The sequence below is a fragment of the Pinus tabuliformis genome, chromosome 1_1 (genome assembly GCF_031772625.1).
Source record: "Pinus tabuliformis cultivar Carrire ecotype Pingquan chromosome 1_1, CPIR1, whole genome shotgun sequence".
Taxonomy (NCBI): Eukaryota; Viridiplantae; Streptophyta; class Pinopsida; order Pinales; family Pinaceae; genus Pinus; species Pinus tabuliformis.
Genome location: NC_142297.1, coordinates 793,705,003 through 793,729,447, shown reverse-complemented (window position 1 = coordinate 793,729,447; position 24,445 = coordinate 793,705,003).

Sequence of the window (24,445 nt, the reverse complement as noted above, 5' to 3'; positions counted from 1 at the left end):
GTATTGTAAAACTTAAATAAATGGTTATACTTGATTAATGACTAATCTTGATTAGTACCTAATTAACTTTAAAACCTTGACTTATAATTATTAAGTTATATCGGTATATACTTATTATTAGATATTTCTGAATCTATAATTTTATTTTACTAATATGACTTAATATTAATATTTTATTCTTAGTTATTATTTAATTATTATTTAATTTCCCAAATTTTGACAAGTTGTCTCAAATTTATTTCTGAATTAAATATTAACATTTCATTCCCCAAAGTTGATATGTTGTCTCCTCAAAATTATTATTGGATAAGATATGGGTAACAAAGTCAAGGTCATTAAATTAAAATGATGGGGGGTATTCATGGCCTTAATGTAGGAGGTTGAGGTGAATGAGTGGGGGAGACATAAAGGGAAGGGGGATGAGAGGAGAAGGGGGATCCTTGGTCTTTAATCTGACATTGGAGAATTTTATTTTGGAGGGAATGTGAAGAAGGAAAGGGGATAGAATTGAAAGAAAAGTGGGAGAACTCGGACTTAGATCTATTGGAGAGTGTTTTTATGTAACTTGAATACACTAAGATTAAATTTGGACTTGAGCTCGGAGAGCTAGGGAACCCGTGGAGGTTTCATAGGGTAGGAAGTCAAATAGACATTCCTAGTTGGAAAGGTGGTAAATTTAGTCGAGCAACGGTAGCAAGAACATGCTAACAAAGCCACTAGATTAGGCATTCTTTTGTTTGTTGTTTTATTTATGTCTATTGCTACAAATAAAATCCCTTACATGTTCAATACGTTGTAAATAAAATTCCATTTATATGATATTTTCAAATAATTGTTGTGTTATTACATGTTATTTTCCTTGCTGCGATTAAATTAGAGGTTAAATTTAGCTTTGGTTAAAGACCTTGATTGGGTCCTCAAATTTAAGACATGGAATTTTGTAGCTATGTGATACATTGTAAATATAAAAATTTTGCTACAATATTCGTAAAGGTATAAATTTTGTGACGATGTGATAAAATTTTATCACAATATGATACATCTTTGTGACAAGAAGTGCTCTATAACCCACTATGGGGGAGATGTTGTCAAACAAAATTACATTAATAAATCAAATAATAGTAATAACAAAAGAATGTAAGCCATAAATAAAGTACTTTAATTTTCACCTTAATATTATATCACCTTTATTCACCCATGGGGTTTTGGATTGACAGTGAATGGGTGCACTGTTAAGGCACTTCTTGTGATAGGTCATTGGTTCAAATCTCCTGTGAGTGCTTACCTACCAAAAAAAAAAAAAATTGAGAATAAAACAAAATTAATTTACTTTTTAGTAAGCCAGAGACTACTTACTACATAATTGACAAATATCATGTAAAAATAATATTAATCATATCATATAATGTGTGATTCATAATAATAATATTAATAAAAACAAATTTAAAATTTAATTACACCAACTAATTTATAATATTTAATAATAATTAATATAAAAATAATTTTAAAATAATAAAAAATTTAAAAAATAGCAAATTTCATTTTCAACCATACTGCGGGTTTGATCTGCACCATAGGATCATAAATGTCAAAAAGAGATGTGTATCATAATTTAATAGTGCTTCAAATTAAATTTTATAAAATGTAAAAGCAATCAAAGTTTTACACGACACATATATTATTCAATTGAAAGATGCTTTCTCGTTCAATGAAAGTGGTTGGTTGGAAGAAAGTTCAACGAGACAGGCTGGTTGGAAGAAGTTTATCCTTGAATAAATATAAATATAATGACGTTAACTCTTTTTGGTTATTGTTTTTTGTTTTTTATTTTTAAGTTATAAGTTATCTATTAATTCTAAAATTTATATAAAGATTAAGTTGTAGTTAAAAATGTATATTTTTGATATTGGATATAATTCAATGGAAAACATCTTTGCAATGTCCTTTTTCTATAAACACTTTCAGAAGAACCATCCTTTCTCATTTTCAATTTTTCTATTTTAATTATATAATTCAAAAAATATAAGTGGAAAACCTCTTTCATTTCTTCTAATTGATGAGTGGGCCCACCCTAAGTTGAAAACGTGGTTGTTTGGTTTCGAAGCTTTGAATGAAAGAAAATATTTTACAAACCAGACAATCTTTGTCGGGATTGAGTTAATCACCTGAGATTACTCCAATCTTATTTGCAATGTAAAATATATATAAGATTTTAAAAAATTATTTATATATATATATATATATATATAACAAAAAGTTATATATATAAAAGTAAAGATATGTAGTTATTGATGATATTTTTTTAAGTTAATAATTAATAAATTTTAAATATTATATCAGTAAGAATGATAGTGGCAAAGTATCTAGCTTTTGTGTTAAGTTTATGTGTTATCACATGTATTAGAGGTAAATGTTAATGAGGGTCAATGTAACACATGCATTGGGGTAAAATCTTAATGAATCATGAATGGTAATGAGACTTATTGTAGGGGGGCTTACGGTAAAGGTATGATGACAAAATGCATAACCAAATGTATAAGTTATAGCCACTAATCAAATATGCATGGAATTGACAATTTAATCACACCAAAATATTACAATGTCGATGTCCATCCATGGTCTAGTCCCCACACACTCGCATCCCTGCATTTCCACGCTTCTACATTGTCCACTACACATTTCACATTGAGGGACTTAGTTATTTGCCAACATCCCTTGATCACAGGCAAAGAAATAACACTTGAGTTGTCCTCTCACAATCATCATTCTTTTTGCATTCTGCCTTCAACAGAGAGAAAAAATGTCTATTTTCAAAGTAATTATGACACATTAGTGTCATGTCTATCATAGAATAAATATGGTTGTTTTTAGATATTGGGAATCAACTCTCACACATTCCTCCAAGCATATCACATGTCAAATGAAGTTAGCATTAAATGAGTGACTTTCATAGAATGTATATTGATCCAAGTGTGGATAAAAGGGACTAATGCCTTGTTTAATATTAGCAATGGTTACCTACATGCCTATCTTATGAAAATTCTAATTTATATGTGTAATCCACTCATATGACGAAGCACATTAAAGGTGGAAAAGATAGTGAATATGAGGAGGAGAGAATCATTTTGTCGTGATACAAGGAACTCTCTAGGTCATGAGAATAGAGAATTTTACCGGTTCGTAGCTTACAAATGATATTCTAAGCTACCCCAAGAAGCCAAGCTTACTCACAAAGTGTGGAAATATGGGATAGTCAAAGTTGGTTGCATGCTGAAAATATTTGATTTCAAAGAGTTGGTATTGTGGTGTAATAGGAGATTCATTTCCAAGCATAGATTATTCAAGGTTAAGGAAAGTGGAAAGACTTATGTTAGCTTGTCTCTAAATATTTTCATAAGGATGTTGCAAATTTTAAAGCTAAATAGAGTCCTTTGGATGTCTAATGCAAATTATTTTTTAGATGCTTAGGCTGGTGAAAAAAATTTGCTTAAGGATTTTCTAGTTCAACCTGCTTGTGTCAATTTGTAGTGCCCCACTCTAGTAGACCTGTGATATACATTATTTTTATTTTTGAAAGTGCTATGATACACACCTATTCTTTGAGGACATCAAAATTGTCGATCTGACTATTGTTATTTCATATGATGAGGACCTATGATGTACTTATTTCGATTTCAGTAGATAATGTTGATGGTTATGGTAATGTGGTTATTTATTATTCCAATGATGTTCTATCATGTTTAAATTTTTTTAAGACTTTCCTTATTATCATATGTTACTAGAATTTGTTTGAGTATTGTAGGATACCACCTTGGCATGCATGCAAATGATGAGTCAACAATATCGGTTTGTTATTTGAATACTACTGATAATAGAATTTAATTTGTGAATATAATATGATGTTATGATTTCTGATGACATGTTAATTTTTGCAGGCACAAGTCAGGTGTTTGGTAGAATTAATCACACATAGGTAAGAGGTTGTACAAAGTAGATGGGATATTCATGTGAGGGGTGGGATAAATCCTAAATTCCACCCACTAGCACTCTCCCATGACTTGGTTTAGAAGGTGTGAGGACACCTCTTCCTTGAAGGTCACAATGTCGTGACCGTTGAACCATGGACTTGGTCACTTACAAGAATTTTTTGAGGGGCATGCACCAAGGTAGAATCCTTAATCCTTAGCATCATTAGTCTAACAAAATAGGATGATCTTGGAGTTAACAATGAACTCCACCATCATGCCCATGTTCCCTTATATAGTTACAAGATTCCTGAAAATTAAGTAGTATGTCACCCTTGGAACTTCGTTAAGAAGTTCTTGAAGGGAACAACCAACTTGGCACACTTGACATCATGATGAAAGAAGTTAGTGGATAGTCAATGTTCATGATTTAAAACAATAAAGTAAATACAATCAATAAAATGGGTAGTTAAGTTGAATCTTAATTAGGGAGGCTAGAGTGGGAGGGCTTGTCTTTTTCCCTAATGAAGAAAAGGAGATACAAAATGTTTAGGGGTTAGGATCTCTAAGTAACAATCAAGTCGAATATTTAGCACTTTGGGTAGGACTTGACTTGACAATAAAAGGGGAATTCAACATCTCTCTGTCTATGGGGATTTGATGATAGTTATCCAGCAAGTGGTGTGGCTAAAACATAACAATGAGAAGATCCAAACTCCCATTCTCAATTAAATAAGCCTTCAAATTGAAAAATTCGAGAGTGTGGAACTCTTTCATGTAAAGAGAAATCTCAATTAATCGACATATGCATTGGAAAATAAAGGTTCCATTATGAAACAAGGAATATTAGCAATGGATGGTAATCCCACTTTCAAGCCTTTGCCATGAAAAACATTAAATTATTTCTGAATAAGTATGTCTTAGTTGGCCTCATTATCCAAATCAAAGGAGGGGATGTTTTCAGTCCCATTGTTAGACCACACTCAATATATTCGTTAAATAATCTGGCAGTCGTGATATTATGGCGGCCCTTACCTCTCGAAGTGGCATGGACCTGTGTACCTATTTGGAGTTCCTATAGATCCTCAAATTTGTCAAAGGATAGATGGAGTTTGCGTCTCATTGATATTAAAGGATAGATGGAGGTTGCATCTCATCGATATTAAATCTGAGTTGAAGTGTAAAATTATCACCTCTGCAAAGGATAACTAGGAAACATGCTTGAACAAGAAGTCCTTAATGGAGCAAGAATTATATTACAGGTTGGAAAGCATGCTTTTGGATTTTCATGTATAGCAGTTGTAGAGAAATCAATGCGATGATCAAGATGTAGGGACGAATGTTGGTATGAAAATGGAAGAGTGCTCTAGCCATAAAAAGAGAAGGTGTGAACTTGCAAGTTCTAAGTCTCCCATTTGGTATACATTATGCTTATAGGAAATATTAGGAAGAGTTGCATCTTCCATAATGGAGAATCATCAAATCCCAGAGCAAGAGGAGAATAGTTATTATCTAGCTTGCTTGTCGACGTCAATGGAGTTCATAATCACCATGATGTCCAAGTAGGGAGATATGATTTTAACATAACCTAGATCCCACAATGAGCTAGTAAATCAAAATCTAGACTTGTTGGAAGCTAAACTAACAAGGTTACATGTGGCGTCTGATCGCTTGAACATCAAAATTGGCATCTTGGACATTCCTTCTGAATTCGAAAAAGGCAGGGAGAGCAATGAATAAGATGAAACTCTTGGAGCGAAGCAAGAGTCAACTATGGAACCTCAGGTGGTGATATCCTCTTTGTCTGGTTTGGATAACCTTGGAAATGAAGACCCCCCTACACAAGGGGCATGTCCTACGTAATAGTTTTAATTTCATGACATTTTAAAGTAGGTTTTGTAAGTTCATGGTTATATTGGGTTTGTTTTTGAAGATATATAAGGAAAATACATTTAGAATATTAGCATGTAACAGAATATCTAATAGAAGTATTGTTTTTTGGAACATTTTGAATGTAGAGGATGAAACCAGTGTCACTGGTATAAAAGGTTCTAGCCTTCAAACTTTGCTCCATTAATACGAAGATGATAACCATTTCTTCAAAAAAAAAATTGAATCTTAATTGAAAGGTTGAAGTTTGAGGGTGGGCAAACAAATGTGTAGATCTAAAGCTAAAATTAAATAAATAAAGGAGGTATTCCTTCTAATCACCCTCACTCTTAGGAAAACCTGAGAGTAAAATAACCCCTTCTAACATCTTAAATATCCTAAAACATGGGGAGAAATGGGGTCTAAATTAGAAAATAGTGACAATGAGTGGTTGATAAATATTCACAATAAAAATGGAAAGTTTGCATTAAATTATAAATAACTAATTTAAAAATGGAGGAAAATAAATTTCAAGAGAGAATCTCCATGTGATTGAAACATAAATTAAAAATATCCAACTAAGATTTAACTTGAAAAAAGTAGGGGGTAGTTGGGGACAAGAATATGATACCTACCTAATGTTGTTAGTTGATGAAACACTTAACCACAAAAATAGGGAATCTAAATTTGGATCATGAGAGAATTAAGATAATAAATAGGAAAACATATGTGGGTGGTGAAAATTATCCATTTTAAAAGAAAATAAGAAAATTTAATGAGAGCCTTGATAAAAATTTATTTCTTGAATTGGTGAATAATAAAAATATTGAATAGAGGAATATATTTAATTTTGCATGAGGATCCAAGTGGCACTACTAAAAATTTCTATAAAAAGAAGAGCATGCTATGAGAAACTCACTTTCCGTACCCTATTGCTAGATAGATTTCACAATGACACTTTGTTTGAGTGACTACTAAGAGATTTGTTGTGAGTGAAATTCCATTGAGTGGGAACCTCTTGAGTTGAGATCTCACTTTCACTCTAATAGTATATCTATCTCCCATATAACCCCATTGCAACTTATTGTTCTATGGGGAGGAAGAGTACTCAAGGAGTAGACATGGAGCTTTAACAGTGAGTTGGAAACTTTCACACCAGTAGGAGGATTTCATGAAATACAAGAAGTAAGGAAATCGTTGGACTACATCAACTAACTTTTGGAGCTTCTATTGTCCAATGCTTGGCACTTGAGGTACTGATGTTTAAATGTTAAATCTAAATTGTTGTTTATTACTCATCTTAGCTATTTTAAGATAGTGACGATAAGAATTATTATTGATGGATGTGCATATGTATCCATGTTATTCTTATTTCAAGTTTTTCCAGTTACTCAAAGATTTTATTGTTGAATATTCTTTGTAAATGATGAAGCAAATGTTTATTGTGAGTTATTTAAGAGTTAATGGTGCAAATTTATATATATATTTTTTGTTGCAAATGTCTAAATAACACACACACACACATGAAGATAATGAAATACACATGTTTTGGTTGCATATCAAAGTTGAAAATATTGAGGAATAATCGACCCGTGATTATTTTAAGTTTCTCTCTCTCTCTCTCTCTCTCTCTCTCTCTCTCTATCTATCTATCTATCTATCTATCTATCTATATATATATATATATATATATATATATATATATATATATATATATATATATATATATATATATATATATATATATATATATATATATATATATATATATATATATATATATATATATATATATATATTGATTGTAGTTTTATTTTAATCAGAACTTATAGTAAATAATGTTCAATGAGTTATAATGGAAGATTAAGGTTAATATAATAATCCATTCTAGTGAGTATAATGTTGTAACTTGATGATACTTTGAATTTCACATTAATCCATGGAAACATCCCCAGTAGTGTAACTTGGGTAATACCACCATCTTTGGGAACTAATACCATGAACATACTACATATACATAACACGACAAAAAAATAAATTATTATGTTAGAAAACATGTAAAACATGCCTAAAACAGGTTTCAAGCACCTATCTATGAAAATTGGTTGACTAGTTACAGGACTTGGACTATAGGTTTTAACCCCGTACAAAAATTACCCACATACGAATTCTAAAACATAGAAAATAAACAATGCGAGAGCATAACACATAAAACATATATACACAGAGATTTTCCCTGGGATCCCAAAACCGGGACTACCAGCTTGATTTTTTCATTATGTTCCTTTCAATGTTACAATACATATTTATACATGCCGAAGCATCCAATACCATGGACCGAAAACCATCGCGTCCAAAACCATGTGCGAAAAATCATGCACAAAACCATAGGTAGGTCCGCCCAACCTAATATAGGGTCCAAAAACAAAATTTTCCGGGGTGTTGCCCCGAACCCCATAGAGTGGGGTTACCTGCACCCCTCAAACCCCCTGTGACTCCCCCAGCTATGCAATCGATGCAACAAAGGGAGGGCTCGGCCCCCCTTGTAACCTGCCAGTTAACTACGTGGACTAGTCATGGAAATAATATAACAAAACCCAACATTCTCCCACTTTTTGTTTTCTTTCCATAGGGGGCCACAAGAGAGCTTAGTCATTTATCCAATCCTGCAACGCCCATTGTTTCTCTACACCAAGAGAACTTCTTAGAGCTCACAAATTTTGTCAATGCATCTGCAGTATTCTTCAAAGTGTCCACCTTTACTAGCAACACCTTTTTGTCTTCTATCATATCCCTCACAAAGTGATATTGAACATCAATGCGCTTTGCCTTTGAATGATATGCAGGGTTCTTTGCCAAGAAAATTGCACTTTGGCTGTCACAGTATATCCTTATAGCTCCCTATACTAACCCCATACTTGAACACAATCTCTGCAACCAAATTGCTTCCTTCCTTGCATGAGTGGCTGCCATGTATTTTTCCTCTGTAGTTGATAGTACGACTATAGTTTTTTTCTTACTCATCCAACTGACTACACCTCCAAATAGGTTAAACACATACCCACTTGTAGATCTTCTTTGATCTAGATCTCCAGCTCAATCTGCATCAATAAAGCCACGAATATCCAACACTCTGTCCAATCCTAGTCTTCCTTGGTAGCACAAACCATAATCACTAGTGCCACGCAAATACCTGAAAACCCACTTCACTGTTGTCCAGTGCTCCTTCCCTGGTTTTGACATAAACTTGCTCAATACTCCCACTGCATGTTGTTGAAGCCCCGAAAATCGGGTCGACAACAAGGGGGATACCCACCCGGTCCGGAACTTGGTTGGCAGCTCCTTATCTGTTTGGTATAGTGGGTCCGACTGGGGATTATGGGACCAGTTTCCCAATCTAAGGGGTGTGTGTGTGTGTAGAGTTGGATGATGCTGATCTAGGAGTATTTTAAGCTAATTTAATTCAAACTTCTAAACTGACTCTATGCTATTGTAATCTAACAAGAAACAACACATCTAATCTACACTAACCCGGGGTGTATTTCTTCTATTATGCGATCTAAAGAGATTTCGAACAATAACTGGTAATAAAGATCATTCAGCTATCATAAGAATAGAAATCAATTAAGATAAACCATTCTGCATAAAATGTTAGGCAAAACAGTTGTGAACAACATATCGCATAATAATTTATTCATATGTCAAGCACAAATAAATGACTCCACCATACAGAAGTGCCAAATGGTAACCCACACATTCATACATTAACATATAAACAACTAAAACTGCATATCACTCTAAGAATATAAGCAGAAATTGGTCAAAAGATAAAAGTACCATTTATGACTGATTTCACTCATAAACTTCAAGCAATAACGATTTACCTCTACTTGTTCTAACATCTACTAAGAGTACAGAAGTGCAACATCAGTAGCAGACATTAAATGCAAACATTGATAAATCTCGATCCATCCATTCATCAAAAACCCCCTCCGAGGGTGCAAAAGTGCATGTTCTGAGGACAAGTTTTTTGACAAATTTCCGGACCCTTCTCCAAATGCCATGAGAAGGGTTAAATACTACTAACTAATTAATCTTAATTACATAAATTTAGGACACGACTTCAAATGACCGCCCTTCTACTAAAGCAAATTTATTTCTAAAAATTGAATCTAATTTCTAACCGTTTCTGTATTTGCTCCTTAGTGTTGTAAGCAATGCAACGTTCGCCTGGGAAGAGTCGGCTGGTTGTCTTCTCCTTTCATTCGAGCGATGAAAATAGAAATGACAAGAGCTGGCACCGCTTTCTGACAAACTAGAAGATATTTTCGAAAACCTTCCTCTGGCTTGGTGTATTCGCTGTGTGTATACTTGGTATAACCCAAATTTCTTTCAAACTGATTGTGCTATTGCTATTTCGGTTTCCGGCCGTGCGAATGACTCAATGAGTTAGGGATTTCGTTGTCTGAACAATTTTCGGTATTGAAAATTGCTTCCGTTCTTTGTTCCAGGCTTTTCTGGAGCGCTTTCCCTCTTTAGCGTTTTTCTTTTTGCTCTACCCAGTCTGAGCTTCAGGATCTTTTGTAAACATGCTGCTTTTGTGCGCCTTTGACTCTGAGTCTTGGATAGTCTATTTCCATCAGTATCTGTTGAGTGATACTCTGGAATCCGCGGTCCTGCTGCATGCGGCATCCATTTGCGAAGGCATCTCTTCTCTGTTCTCCGAGTATTGACGCTTTCCCCTTTTCCTTAGATGTTTCCTGCACATTGATTTATATTAGTTGCTGCCTTACAGTTTACGCAAAGGAAAAGAGAAATGATGAAAAGATTGACATGAAAGCTTTAAGTTCTAATGAATGCATAATCATGACACTCATAATGACTTGACTCTTCGAAAAACGCAACACAATCCTTCTTGGATACTTTGGCGTACAATCATTAATTTCTCTTAAGGCGCGCGCCCAATTTTGATCTACAGACAGCTTTCCTTGAACACTATGTCGAGGAAATTTTGCGATGAGTGATTTTTGCGATTCGCATCGCAGTATCGAGGATTGCGATGTCAAGAAGTGTCATCGCAGGAATTGAAGGTCGCATTCATCGCAGATCGCAAATCGCAGATCACAAGATTGCAGATCGCAAGATCGCAAATCGCGTTTAATCATTCAATAGCTGTGTGCTGCTTATGCGATGTTGCGATATGCGACGTCGCATATCGGCCGTCAGCGATTCCTTAGTTTTTCATTTTAAGAGCGCTTTTCAATATATGCGATGCGATGAATTTCGCGTCGCTCCTTCGCAGCTTATTTATGCGCATAGGAAAACGCTTCACTCTCTCTTTGCGATGCGATATAGCTTTAGGGAGTTAAAATACAAAAATTTTGATAAAATGTTTTTTTTGGATTTTTGTTAAGGGTCACCATTTGCTTGGTGTTATTGCTAATACCAAACAAAAAGGGGGGTTGTTGGTGACCACAACACATGTGCAATGTCTGGTCTAGTACAGACCATTGCATACATCAGGCTACCGACTACACTTGCATATGGAACACGGGACATGTCCTCTTCCTCTTCTTGTGTCTTGGGACACTGTTCAGTAGATAACTTTACACCTACAAGAATATGAACCTTCACCGGTTTACTATCCTGCATATTAAACCTCTACAATAGTGTCTCAACATACTTCCTCTAGTTTAACCAGAGCTTCCTCTTTGTCCGATCTCTTTTAATTTCCATGCCCAAAATATAATTTGCAGCACCAAGATCTTTCATGTCAAATTTGGAGGACAAATGGGTCTTCTAATCTTGGATAATTTCTTTGTCATTTACAACCAGCAACATATCATCCACATACAAGACCAGATAAATAACACGGTCACTAATTAATTTAAAATACACACAGTGATCTGCTTTTCTTCTAGTGAAGCCAAGTCCCCGTGTAAATGTATCAAATTTCTGATACCACATCCTTAGTGACTGTTTTAACCCATATCGAGACTTCTTTAACTTTCATACCATTTCTTTCTTACCCTTCACTGCAAAGCCTTCAGGTTGTTTCATGTCGATTTCCTCTTCCAGATCCCTATGAAGAAATGTTATCTTCACATCCATCTGTTCTACCTCAAAATCAAAAGCAACAGCAACAGATAAAAGTAATCTAATAGAAGTTACCTTGGCAACAAGAGAAAAAATATCACCAAAATAAATTCCTGGCACCTGGGAATAACCTTTTTCTACCAACCGAGCTTTGTATTTCTCCACCTTTCCTTCTGCATTTGTCTTCTTCTTGAACACCCATTTGTTGCCAATGGGTTTCCTTCCAGCCGGCAACTCCACCAGATCCCAAGCCTCAATTTTGTGCAAAGATGCCATTTCATCAACCATGGCCTCTTTCCATAGTTTGCCATCCTATGAATCTACTGCTTCCTTCATATTTCTGGGATCATCGTCAGTAATAGATAAAGCAAAATTTGAACAGAAAGTAGATGGACTATACCTTTCTGGCTGCCTTCTTTCTTGAACTGATCTTCTCACACCCAGAGTTTGTGGCTCTTCACCTTTTGATTCCTCCTCTGTTGTAGAGTTTGATTCTTCCTCCTAAAGCTCAATCTCTATCTTATTAGGTTCCTTTGGTTGGAATTCATGTTTAATAACATCTTTCACCTCTCTAAACACCACATCTTGATTGTACACAACCTTCCTTGTTACTGGGTTCCAAAGCTTATAACCCTTTAAACCATCCTTATACCCAATAAAGATGCACTTTTCATATTTACTATCCAACTTGGTTCTTTTCTCCTTTGGAACATGTACATATGCATCACATCCAAATATCCTCATATGTGAAAGAGAGGGTTTCTTACCAGTCCATATATTGTGGAGTCTTATCCTCCAACACTGATGAAGGTGATTTGTTGACCAGGTAACATGCTGTCTTCACCACCTCTACCTAGAATTCGTGTCCTAACCCGACACCACTGAGCATGCTTCTTGCCCTTTCCATCAACGTCTTGTTCATTCTTTCTACAACCCCATTTTGCTGAGGTGTATATGGAGTAGTCTTCTGTCGTGCTATGCCACACTTCTTACAAAATTCTTCAAATTCCTTACTGCAAAACTCTCCATTGTTATATGTCCTCAACACCTTTATCTTCTTCTATGTCTTGTTTTCCACCAGAGCCTTAAATTCTTTAAACGTCAAAGACTTCAGATTTCTTTTTAAGGAAATATATCCATGTATTCCTTGAGAAGTCATCTATAAATGATACATAGTACATAGACTTACCTAGTGATGGAACCTTCATAGGTCCAAACACATCACTGTGCACAAGCTCTAATATCTGTTTTGCCCTCTTACCACCAGAAGGGAAACTCACCTGATTATGCTTCCCATATACACAATTTTCATAGAAATCAAAACCCAGAGAGATATTACTCATACCTTTACCATGAAGTATTCGAAGGCCCTTCTCTCCAATATGTCCAAGCCTTTGATGCCACATCATGGTCTTCTCTCCAAAGACCACTAGATTTTCTACTCCACTTTCAGGAACCACGGAACTGTTGCACCCATCAACAACAGTGCTACCTTGCAGCGTGTACAGAGTTCCAATCCGAACTCCCCACATCAATACCAGTGCTCCCCGAATCATCTTGCAAGTATCCTTCTCGAACACTGTTTTTACACCTGCATCATCCAACTTGCTTATGGAAATCAGATTTCTGGCCAATGCAGGAATATGTAGAACACCTGGAAGTGTTCTAACCCTTCCACCTTGCAAATTCAACTTTACTTTTCTGTGACCAATGATTCTATCCTTCTTTTTATCCCCCAAGAAGACATCACCACCATCATATTTCTCATACTCGCAGAACCACTCTCGATGGGGAGTGAAGTGAAAGGATGAACCTGAGTCAATAAACCATGCCTCATGATCTACATGTCTACTTGAAGAAGCCAAGTACATATCCCCACCTTCATCTGAGGTGGTTTTCGCATCTGCAGAAGGAGCATCATCAAATCCCTTTCCTTTGCCAGGAGCTTTAGATTTACAGTCCCTTTTGTAGTGCCCTTCCTTCTCGCATTTCCAGCAAACCACCTTTACATGTTTTCCTGGAGATTTAGATCTCCCTCTAGATTTAGGTCTCCCACTCGATGACTTATTTTTGTTTCTATTCTGGGACCATCCTCATACAGACAAGAAATCACCATTCTGGCTCTCCATATTTTTCCGTCTCATTTCCTCCGTCAGCAAGGATGAGACTATTTCATCAAACTGCAAGGCAGTTGCATTGCTACCTATTGCAATAACCAAACTATCCCATGAATCTAGTAGAGAACACAACAAATTGATGCACTTATATTCATCTGAAATTTTAATATCAACCAATAATAACTGACTTACCACAATATTAAATGTGTTCAGATGCTCTGTCACCGAGTCTCCATCTTTCATCCTCAGGTTATACAGCTTTTTCCGCAGGAACAATTTATTCACCAGAGACTTAGATTGGTACAAAGTCCCTAACTTCTCCCATAGAGCCTTCGTCGTAGCTTCCCCTGATACATTCAACAATACTGAATCTGAGACACATAATCATATTGTGTTCTTTTCCTTTCGATCCAACTTCTTCCATTCTTCATCGGACACTCCTGTTGGTTTAGTACCTGGATCTACCACGATCCACTGATCTTTATCCAACAACAGATCCTCCATCTTGAGTTTCCACAACTCAAAACTTTGACCATTAAATTTCTTGATCTCTATCTTTCCACTGGTTGCAATCTTCTTTCACCACTAGAATTGATCTCGCAGATCTCCCACTGAACACGGTCTACTACAGGCCCGAGAGAAACCCCTCAGCGACAAAGGCATCCCCTTGAAGCCAAAACAACTCTGATACCAAATGTAGGTTTTAACCCCGTATAGAAATTACATGCATATAAATTCTAAAACAAATAAAATAAACAATGCAAGAGCATAACACATAAAATGCATATACATAGAGATTTTCCCCAGGATCCCAAAACTGGGACTACTAGCTTGATTTTTTCATTATGTTCCTTTAAATGTTACAATACATATTTATACATGCCAAAGCATCCAATATCATGGACCGAAAACCATCGCGTCCAAAACCATGTGTGAAAAATCATGCACAAAACCATAGGTAGGTCCGCCCAACCTAATATAGGGTCCAAAAACAAAATTTTCCGGGCACTGCCCCAGACCCCATAGAGTGGGTTTACCTGCACCCCTCAAACCCTCTATGACTCCCCCCGCTACGCAATTGATGCAACGAAGGGGGGGCTCCACCCCCCTTCTAACCCCATGGTTAACTACATGGGCTAGTCGTGGAAACAATATAACACAACCCAACATGGACATACCGCCCAACCATAAATCACACTTCTCTAGCTCTCTTAGCAGTCTGTTATCCCTGAGATGGGGTCATGACTTCACTTGGAAATGACTTCTCGAGTTAGGTAGCTACCCAGTATCAAATACTATTAGGCCAAGGTACCAAACCCCAACAACCTCCAATCAACAAGCTCACATCCCCCATTAACCCCACACCCAAGCAGTACACCCCCTTCTCTACACTCACAGTCCTTCGAGTTGTGCCACTACCTTTGGGGTGACCAACTTGGGTAGAAAAGGATGTCCAAGGAACTATGGCTCTAGGAATTCCTTCTACTCTTAGGGGTCTCTAGGTACCCTCTAGGGCCTCACACATGGACACATGTCCCTACTAATCCATGTCCAATTGATAGGGAAACCACCTTTTTACATCGTACCCCTTAATTTTATATTAATGATATATTATAATATTATAATATATCAAAACACTTTTCCAATCACGAAGTCCAATCCCCCCATATGTTTTCCATGCATATTGGTGTGTCATTTTTGTTGTTTTATCATGCCCTAAACACTTCCACCTATCCTTGAAGCCATTTGGAAATAAATATTCTCCTTTGACCTTGGATTTGACTCACCAGTAATCATTGTCATTGACATGGCTAGAGCCCCACACTATATTCCATTAGCTAGGATCTTTGAGCCATAGTATCTTTGAGAATACCACTTTATTGAATCAATTGTGCATCAATTAATTTTTCTCCACTTACGTCTATGATTAGCAACAAAGTGGTTGTTGGTCCAAGTTTAAAGGTATGTTAATGGAATTAGTTGGGTTTCCTTTAGCCATAACCTCCAAAAACTTGTCCAACAAACAAAAGTGATCAACATAACACTTGTTTTAAGGTAGGTTTCCAACTGACAATGAAAAAACATTCTAAATGAGGGAAGAAAGAATAAGAGTAAGCAGGTTACAAACATCTATATTTGCAACTAGTACATCCATATTTTTTACCCATTTCTTAGTTTTCTGTAAGATACAACTTAAATGTGTGACCAAACGTGAGTGGAATTATTGAGGGCATATTCCTAGAGAGATGATCCACAACAAAAATAATATTGTTACTTGATTTTCTTTTCATCATTTGGATCCATCTAGACACAACAATAATGCAACTTCTAAAACAATCAAGGTGTTTGATGTAATATTGTGACAATACCTTATTGGATTAAGAGTACTCTTTCCAACTATTGTCGCTGCTCATTAGGGGAATTTTGAGGTATAAAATGAGCCTCCTATGGAAATTATAAAATAATAGTAGAAATAATAAAATAATATTAGATTACCTCATCAAATTTTAGAGGGAAAAAAGAAAAAATATTTTTTCAACTCATATTTTCAACTTATCTCCCCATGGGTTTACTCAAATTTCGAGCAAAAACACTCGTTGGATGCATAATTTGATTCCTCATCCAAGGGGTACCCATGTTGCATACTTTCGATGGACCCTGCTACAGAAAAAATGAGAAATACATGAACAACATGATTGCAATCACGTTTTTTCATGTATTTCTCATTTTTCATGTAGCAGGGTCCATCAAAAGTATGCAACATGGGCACTCTTTGGATGAGGAATTAAATTTTTCATCCAAAGAGTACTCATGCTTGAAATTTGAGTAAAACCTTAAGGATATAAGTTGAAAATACGAGTTGAAAAAGTAGTTTTATTATTTTATTATTTTTTAATATTTTTAAGAACATAGCATTTTAATGATCAAAGTGATCCATAAAGACTCCATAATGATATCCAAACCCTTTTGAGGGTAGACTGAAACAAAAACAAGAAATCTACACCAAGTATCAAAGATATAGGTGGAAACATTGTCACCTCTTAAGAAATTCCATGTCACAAGTCAATATGTGTCCATGTCATCTATGTCAGTGCCTTGTCATGATATCGTCACGTGATGATGTGGAAATTATGATGTAATTTTTTGAATGTAATATGTTGAAGTCCAAGAGTCATATAAGGACAAAAGAGCCACATAAAGAAGTCTAAAGGTAACATGTGAAAGTCCAAAAGATATAAATAAGTCCAACAATCATATGAAGTTCAAAAGTCATTTGGAAGTCCAAAGGTTGTATAGAAGTCTAAAGGTCATTAGAAGTTGAAAAGTCATGTAGGAAGTTCAAGAGTCACGAGGATATAAAGAGTCATGCCTCTAGTTATAAAAGAAGCCTCATTACTCAAAGAGAGGATGTTTAACCTTGGCTTCTCCCACAAGGCATTAGAGAGATAGAGATACTTTCTTTGGAGAGCAAGTGGTGACTCTAATGATCCATTATTGAAGCTAGCGGTGTTCATTGTACTCGTGTATCTTAGAAATTTTGTTTAATATTTCAAGCAAATTATTACAGGGATTGTTATCATGATTGTGGCATCTATGTGAGCTATTACACTTGATGATTGTGATTCTTCTTAATTTATGTGCATGTGTATTTACTAGAATAGTACTATTACTTTTCTTTTAGAGACTCACTTCCTTTTTTTTGTAGTGAAAGAATCTAGACACATTTGCAATTTAACACTTCACAAGGCACACTATCTTGCTCATTCAAAGGTACATGTGCGTTATTCTCTCATGCTAATCGTGAAAGCCAAGGAAACTCTTTAAGAACAAGGAATTCAATCCTTTTTTCCAGATGTGACTCCTATACCAAACGATGTGAGGTATAATTGGGACTTCATAACGGGGTGATCCCCTGTATTTTGGTGGGATCTAGAACCATCAACATCATGGTGCTAGAAGGAGGGAAACCACCTTTTTATGGCTGAAAATTTATCTCACCCAAACAATGAAGTATCAGGGAAAGGAAATAATGGTTTGAGTTCAACTCCAACTCCCATTCCTTAGATTGGAGAATCTTCTCATCTTGGTTCATAACATACTTCTAAAGGTACTTACGATCAACTATGGACACTATGTCCAATTACTTGTTAGTTTGTGAGAGCTCTTGGATTACTTCATGTTTCCCATAGTCTTCCTCTTAATCCAAGAAATAAAGAAACAACTCATACTGGTGTATTGGTTGCATTGGTGGAAGATTTGGTTTTTCCCACTCTTGACGAATTAACAGAATCTCAAGAAGAGGCAGTTCAATAAGAGGAACTTCCACCTAATGAGGAAGGTGTCGAAGTAAATGAGGGAGATTTTAAATTCTCTGATTTAGAGTAGCCAAGGGAAGAAGAGCTACCTTATTACAACAAATATTTGAACAGTGAAGGGGAATACTATTTAGGTTCAAGGAAAGAGGAGGAAGGAGGAGGAGAAGACATAGCTGATCAAGACTTGGATTGGATGGCCCAAGTGCCACTCGCTCTTCTAGATGATCTTCACTGCATGCCTAAACATTCAGAAAAACTTTTATCAAAGTTCGATCCTGATAAGAAGACTGAGGCCAAATATCATATTGATGACTTCTACATGCATTTACGAATGCTTTAGGTATTCTATGATGATGTTTCATGCATACTTTTTTCATACACTCTATAAGGTAGAGCATCAATATGATATCATAGTCTACCAACCAATTTAATCCATAACTAGAACGAGCTCAAAATGTTGTTTTTAGAAAATTTTGTAGATGAAAAAACCACTGCCATGTTGTTAAAATAATTCGGGAACCTCAATATAGGGGACAAAGAGAAGGTAAAGGATTTCAATCAAATATTTACTCACATATTGAATAATTTCCCCACAGATTTTCAGCCCCATGACTCTATTGCAAAATATTATTACATAGTTGCTTTGCCAACTAACATTTCCATATTTGTTAAGAGGGTTGTAAAGGAAACTTTGGCATTAAATTTGTAGAGGCCATTTTCATTGAAAAGGACTTGTGTTCCATTGGAGAAATTGAAGATCAAGAGAATTCTAAGGATTCTAAAGATGCTGGTAATAAAACTCAAGCCTCTTCAACCAAAACTAAAGAGAAATATTCTTTCAACATGGAAATTTTGGAAAACTCTTTAAAGTTTCTTACAAATGAAGTATTCGAGTTAAAGACAAATTCAAGCGAGGCTTCTACCAGTAATAAGTCTCTTAAGCCATTTTTCCTTAAAAGAAATAATAAGTCTGAATTGGCTAAATCTACCCAAAGTTCCAATACAGTGTTAAATGTTGAAAGCTTGGGCATGGACAATTCTTGTACTTTCCATCAAGAAAAGAATTTAGAGAAAACATTCCCATAGTGGAATCATAATATGAAGACTATGATGAACAACCTTGTTGACACATTATTAATAGAGGAGAAATCTGAGCAAATCGAAGAAGCAAATGAGCCCACCATGACTAGAGAAAATGTAGGTGTCAGAAACTCCATTAATGCATTGGTATTGTATTCAATGTTGATAAAAAAAGTGTTGAAAAACACACGTAAGTGAAGCTTCTCCTCACTAACCAGTTGGTTTTCATGATTTGAAGAGTAAAGGACTCATTTTTTAGCAAGAGTTGAAAAAACAAGAGTTGAAGAAGCAAGTATTAAGAAGGATTCTACCATCAACTAATATTGCTCAGAGTACACAAAATAAGTCTATAAGTGTTCCTCCTTCTAAGAAAACTTCCACCAACAATAAAAGAAAGTACACCACCGCAAAATTTTCAAATAAGGCTACACCTCTAGAAACTTCAACACAACCTGTTAGAAACAAAAGTATTGATTATAAAATCACTGATAATATGAAGAGAGATTGAGCCAACATTTCGATCTTGGAGCTCGCAAAGATAACATGCCAATGTGAGTTTATTGTCTAAGAATTTTTATCACAACCTCCATCAGGTGATACAGTTTTTGCTTCTCAAACGGTGTCTAATAAGTCTCTTGGTATTCTTGAATATGTAGTTAATTCCATAAATTTAAATACTAACACTATCTTCCCCCCTTTTCTTCTAACATTTGAAATATTTAATTATAATGTCCATAATTGTCTTGTCAATTTGGGCGTGTCTGCAAATTTGATGCCTCTATATGTTGCCAAGAAAATTAATTCTAAATGGGATAAAACCAATGTAGGAATCATTTAGCTAGACAGATCACTGGTCTAGGCAGTTGGTGAACTCAATAAAGTTATTATCTGCATGTCATAAGACGATATAGTACATCATTGCATTAACATTGTCATAGTGGACATTCCCGAAGCCTATGGTTTACTATTAAGTAGATATTGGTCCAACAAGCTACAAGGATATTTATCAACAGACTGGACACATTTGTGGCTTCCGTATAAGGGGAAAAAAATTATATTCGAGTAGAAAGTGAACCATACATGAAGTATATTGTGACACCGCTTAAAGAACATAATGAGCATGTTGGGTTTGTAGATGTGATTTTTGGGAATTGTTTCTTGGAAGTTGATAATGGGTGTTTTCAAGAGCAACCATCACCCATCCCATCAGACACACAAATAGAGCTCCTTCTTTGCAACCCAACTGGTGCAAATGAATCTTGTAACATAGATGTACATAGTAGTAATAATGTAGGAACTATCTTAGTAGCTATTGATTTCTGGACTTTGTATTTCGATAGTTCTAAAACTCAGGGTGGCTCCGAGCTGGTCACATTCTTGTAGAGCCACATAACAAGAGGTACATATTATATTTTTGTTTGGATTTTGAGTGCACACACAACACTATCCAATATGAAGCACTCGTTCTAGGACTAAAGAAATCCATTGACCTCAAGGTCAATGTGCTTAAGGTAATTGGTGATTCAGAGGTTGTCACTTATCAGGTATGAAATACCATCCACTATATTTCACCAGGTTTGAAAAAATACCAGCAAGAGGTATGTCGACTCATTTCTCATTTTGAAGCATTTAATATTGTTTTGACTCGTAGGGTTTGTAATGTTGTCACAATTATATTAGCTAATGCAACTACTAGGATGTCACCTTTAAGAGATGGTTTCTCTATATAAATTATTTATAAACCATTTTTGCTCGATAATGTAACTAATTTGTGTATTTTCAATGATGACAAGGAGATATTGTGCTTTATGGCCAATACAAACGTGTTTAAAGATGCGACCATTGAAAAATATGAGAAAAAGAAGGCTTTGCAGGAAGAAGATGAGGCAACGAAAGGGAATACTATGCTTAAAGGTTTGGTGTTTCTTGAAAAGTTTTACGACCTGCAAAATTGATTCAGAGGACTAGTTAAAACTAAGACTCAAATATCAAAGTTATCATATGAACAAGTCAACTTGGGAACTCAAGACAATCTGAAATATGTAAATTTATGTAAATATGTAAATTTATTCATCTTTTCAAATAGTATTGTGATGTGTTTGCATGGACATATGAGGATTTAAAGACTTATGATATTTGTATTATCCAACATGTCATTCCCATTAAAGAAGGGGTGAAGTCTTTTCAATAAAATCTAAGGAAAGTTCATTCAACACTTAAGCCCCTAATCCAAAAGGAATTAAGGAAGCTGTTGGATACTCGAATCATTTTCAAGGTCATACATTTTACTTGGGTTTCAAATTTGGTCCCCATTATGAAACATTTTGGTGAGATATGCCTATGTGTTGACTTTCACAATCTCAACCAGGAATCAAACAAAGATAAATTCCTAGTGACATCTATGGAAAAAATACTTCGAATAGTATATGGGTAAGAGATGTTCTCACTGCTAGATGGATTCTCTGGATATAATTAGGTGCTAGTAGTAGAAATAGGTTGTCTAAAAACCACCTTCAGGAACAAAGTGGGGGACTTTTGCCTTTAAGCACATGCCATTCAGAATTATCAATGTTAGTGCTACATTTCAAAGGGCTATGGACATCACTTTATGTGGTGTATTTGGACAATGTGCAGTAGTCTATTTGGATGATGTAACTATATTTTCTAAAAGGAGATTAGACCATGTGCATCATATAAAACAAATATTTGAGCGATGTCACAAGTATGGGATTTCTTTGAATCCAAAAAAAATCATCTTCGATGTGTCAAAAGGTACTCTCTTAGGACACATCATTGCTCAGAGTGGAATCAATGTTGACCTGGAAAGGATCAAAACTATAGCTGAAATCCATTTTCCCATAAACAAGAAGGCTATGCAATCTTTCTTGGGAATGATTAATTTCCTGTGTAAGTTCATCTCTGATTATGTGAAAATTGTTAAGTCATTGCAAGAGATGTTAAATAAATATGTAATTTACAAATGGAATAAAAGGGAAAAGGATGTTTTTTCCCATATCAAACAAGATATCTTTAATGCTCCTGCATTGTTTATTATGTATTATGGAAAATATATCCTGTTATATACATTTGCTTCTTATTCATCCATTGCATCTATATTGAACCAAAAGGATAATGAAGGAAATGAACTACTTATTTCTTTTGAGTGTTATTTTACAGGGGTTAGAGTTGAATTACCCTACCATTGATAAAAAAATGTATGTAGTATATAAGATAGTTAGGCACTTTAGGCCCTATCTCCTCAAATCTCACATGATTATATATGTGCCTCATCTGATGGTCAGAATGAACTTTGTGCAACAAGAGTTATGTGAGAAGAGGGGAACTTGATAGCCTGTTTACAAGAAATGATTTGGAGTTCAAGTCAATACATGTTGTTAAGAGCCATAGCCTCTGTCAACTCATAGAAGAAGCATGAGATGATCCAAAAGAATATCTTTTAGGATGGGAACAAGAAATAGAAATGTACGACATTGGACAAGATCCTTTAACAAGTTCAACAATGTCTTGGTATTCATATATAAGGAAATATCTAGAGCAAGACACCTTTCCCACACATAAATCAAATAAACTGAAAAGGGAAATTTGCCTTAAAGATCTATCTTATCAACTTATACATGGAGTTATTTTTCAAAAGCACCATAATGGTGTCCCACTAAGATGTTTCAAGCCTTAGGATATAGAAAGGGTATTAAAATATTGCATGATGGATCAGCAAGCGGACACTTTATGGGTGATACAACTACACATAAAGTAAAGATGGTTGGTTACTATTGGCCCACTTTATTTAAGGATGCTCATGCTTATGCCTGGAAGTTCCCAACATTCCAGAAATGTGCTAGCTGAGATCTAAAGTCAACCACCCCATTGTTACCAATAGTAGTTGAGGAACATTTCCAATAGTGGGGATTATATATTATTGGTAAGATCTTTCCACACTCGTTGAAGCAACACTGAAGTGATTCCTTTAAGGCAAGTCAACAACCAAGATGTCATCCATTTTTTGAAGTAGAACATCATAACCAAGTTTGGAATTACAACGTCTCTTGTCTTTGATAATGAAACTTATTTTGCCTCATTGAAACTTTATGAGTTTTCATTAGAAAAACATATTTTTTTGAAGCATTCATCAAATTATTACCCATAGAGAAATGATTTATCAGACTCAACTAATAAAATTTTTAATCACATAATCAATAAAACTATATTCTCTAAACAAAGGAATTGGTACAATTCTTTGTTGAATGCATTATGGGAAATCCATGTAACTCCTAAACCCTCTCTTAAAACCTCACCATAATTCCTCGTATATGATAAAGAAGCTATCCTACTACCAAACATGTATCTCCCAGCCTTGCAACTTTTCCAAGAGTCCCAAGGCAAACCATGTCTCTTGGTACAAAGTAGGATAAACACCTTTATCAAACTTGACGAAGAAAGGCTCAAAGCCAAAGAAATATTTGTCATGCACCAAAACCGTATCAAGCATTGATTCGATAATAAATTCATTGGGACTAAGAGTTTTTATGTGGGTGACTTAGTATTAAAGTGGGATAAATCCCATGAAGAGAAAGGAAAACACATGAAGTTTCAATCTCTATGGATAGGCCCCTTTACCATTGATCTGAATTGGATCCATGAAGATTATCAAAGTGCCATGACTGTATTAAGACAGGACAGACTTCGAATTTATGAACACAGAGTGATCAGGAAGACCTCTGGACAGTGGCAGATTGCAGCCAGCAAGGAACAACGAGGACCTCAGTCAAAGTGCACTGACCGAGGCCCATGGAGTCGGCGCAGGAGGAAAAACTATCCATTGGGAAGCCTGGATCGGGAAACAAAGTGCATTTCTGATGCGCGATTAGTGCTTAGCACTAATCGTGCATCGCTGGGCAAAACCCCTCGAGAAGGAAAAATCCCCAAAGCACTCGGTTGCATGGAAGTCGGGAAACTATGGGGAAAGCACTAAGGCAAAAGGCAG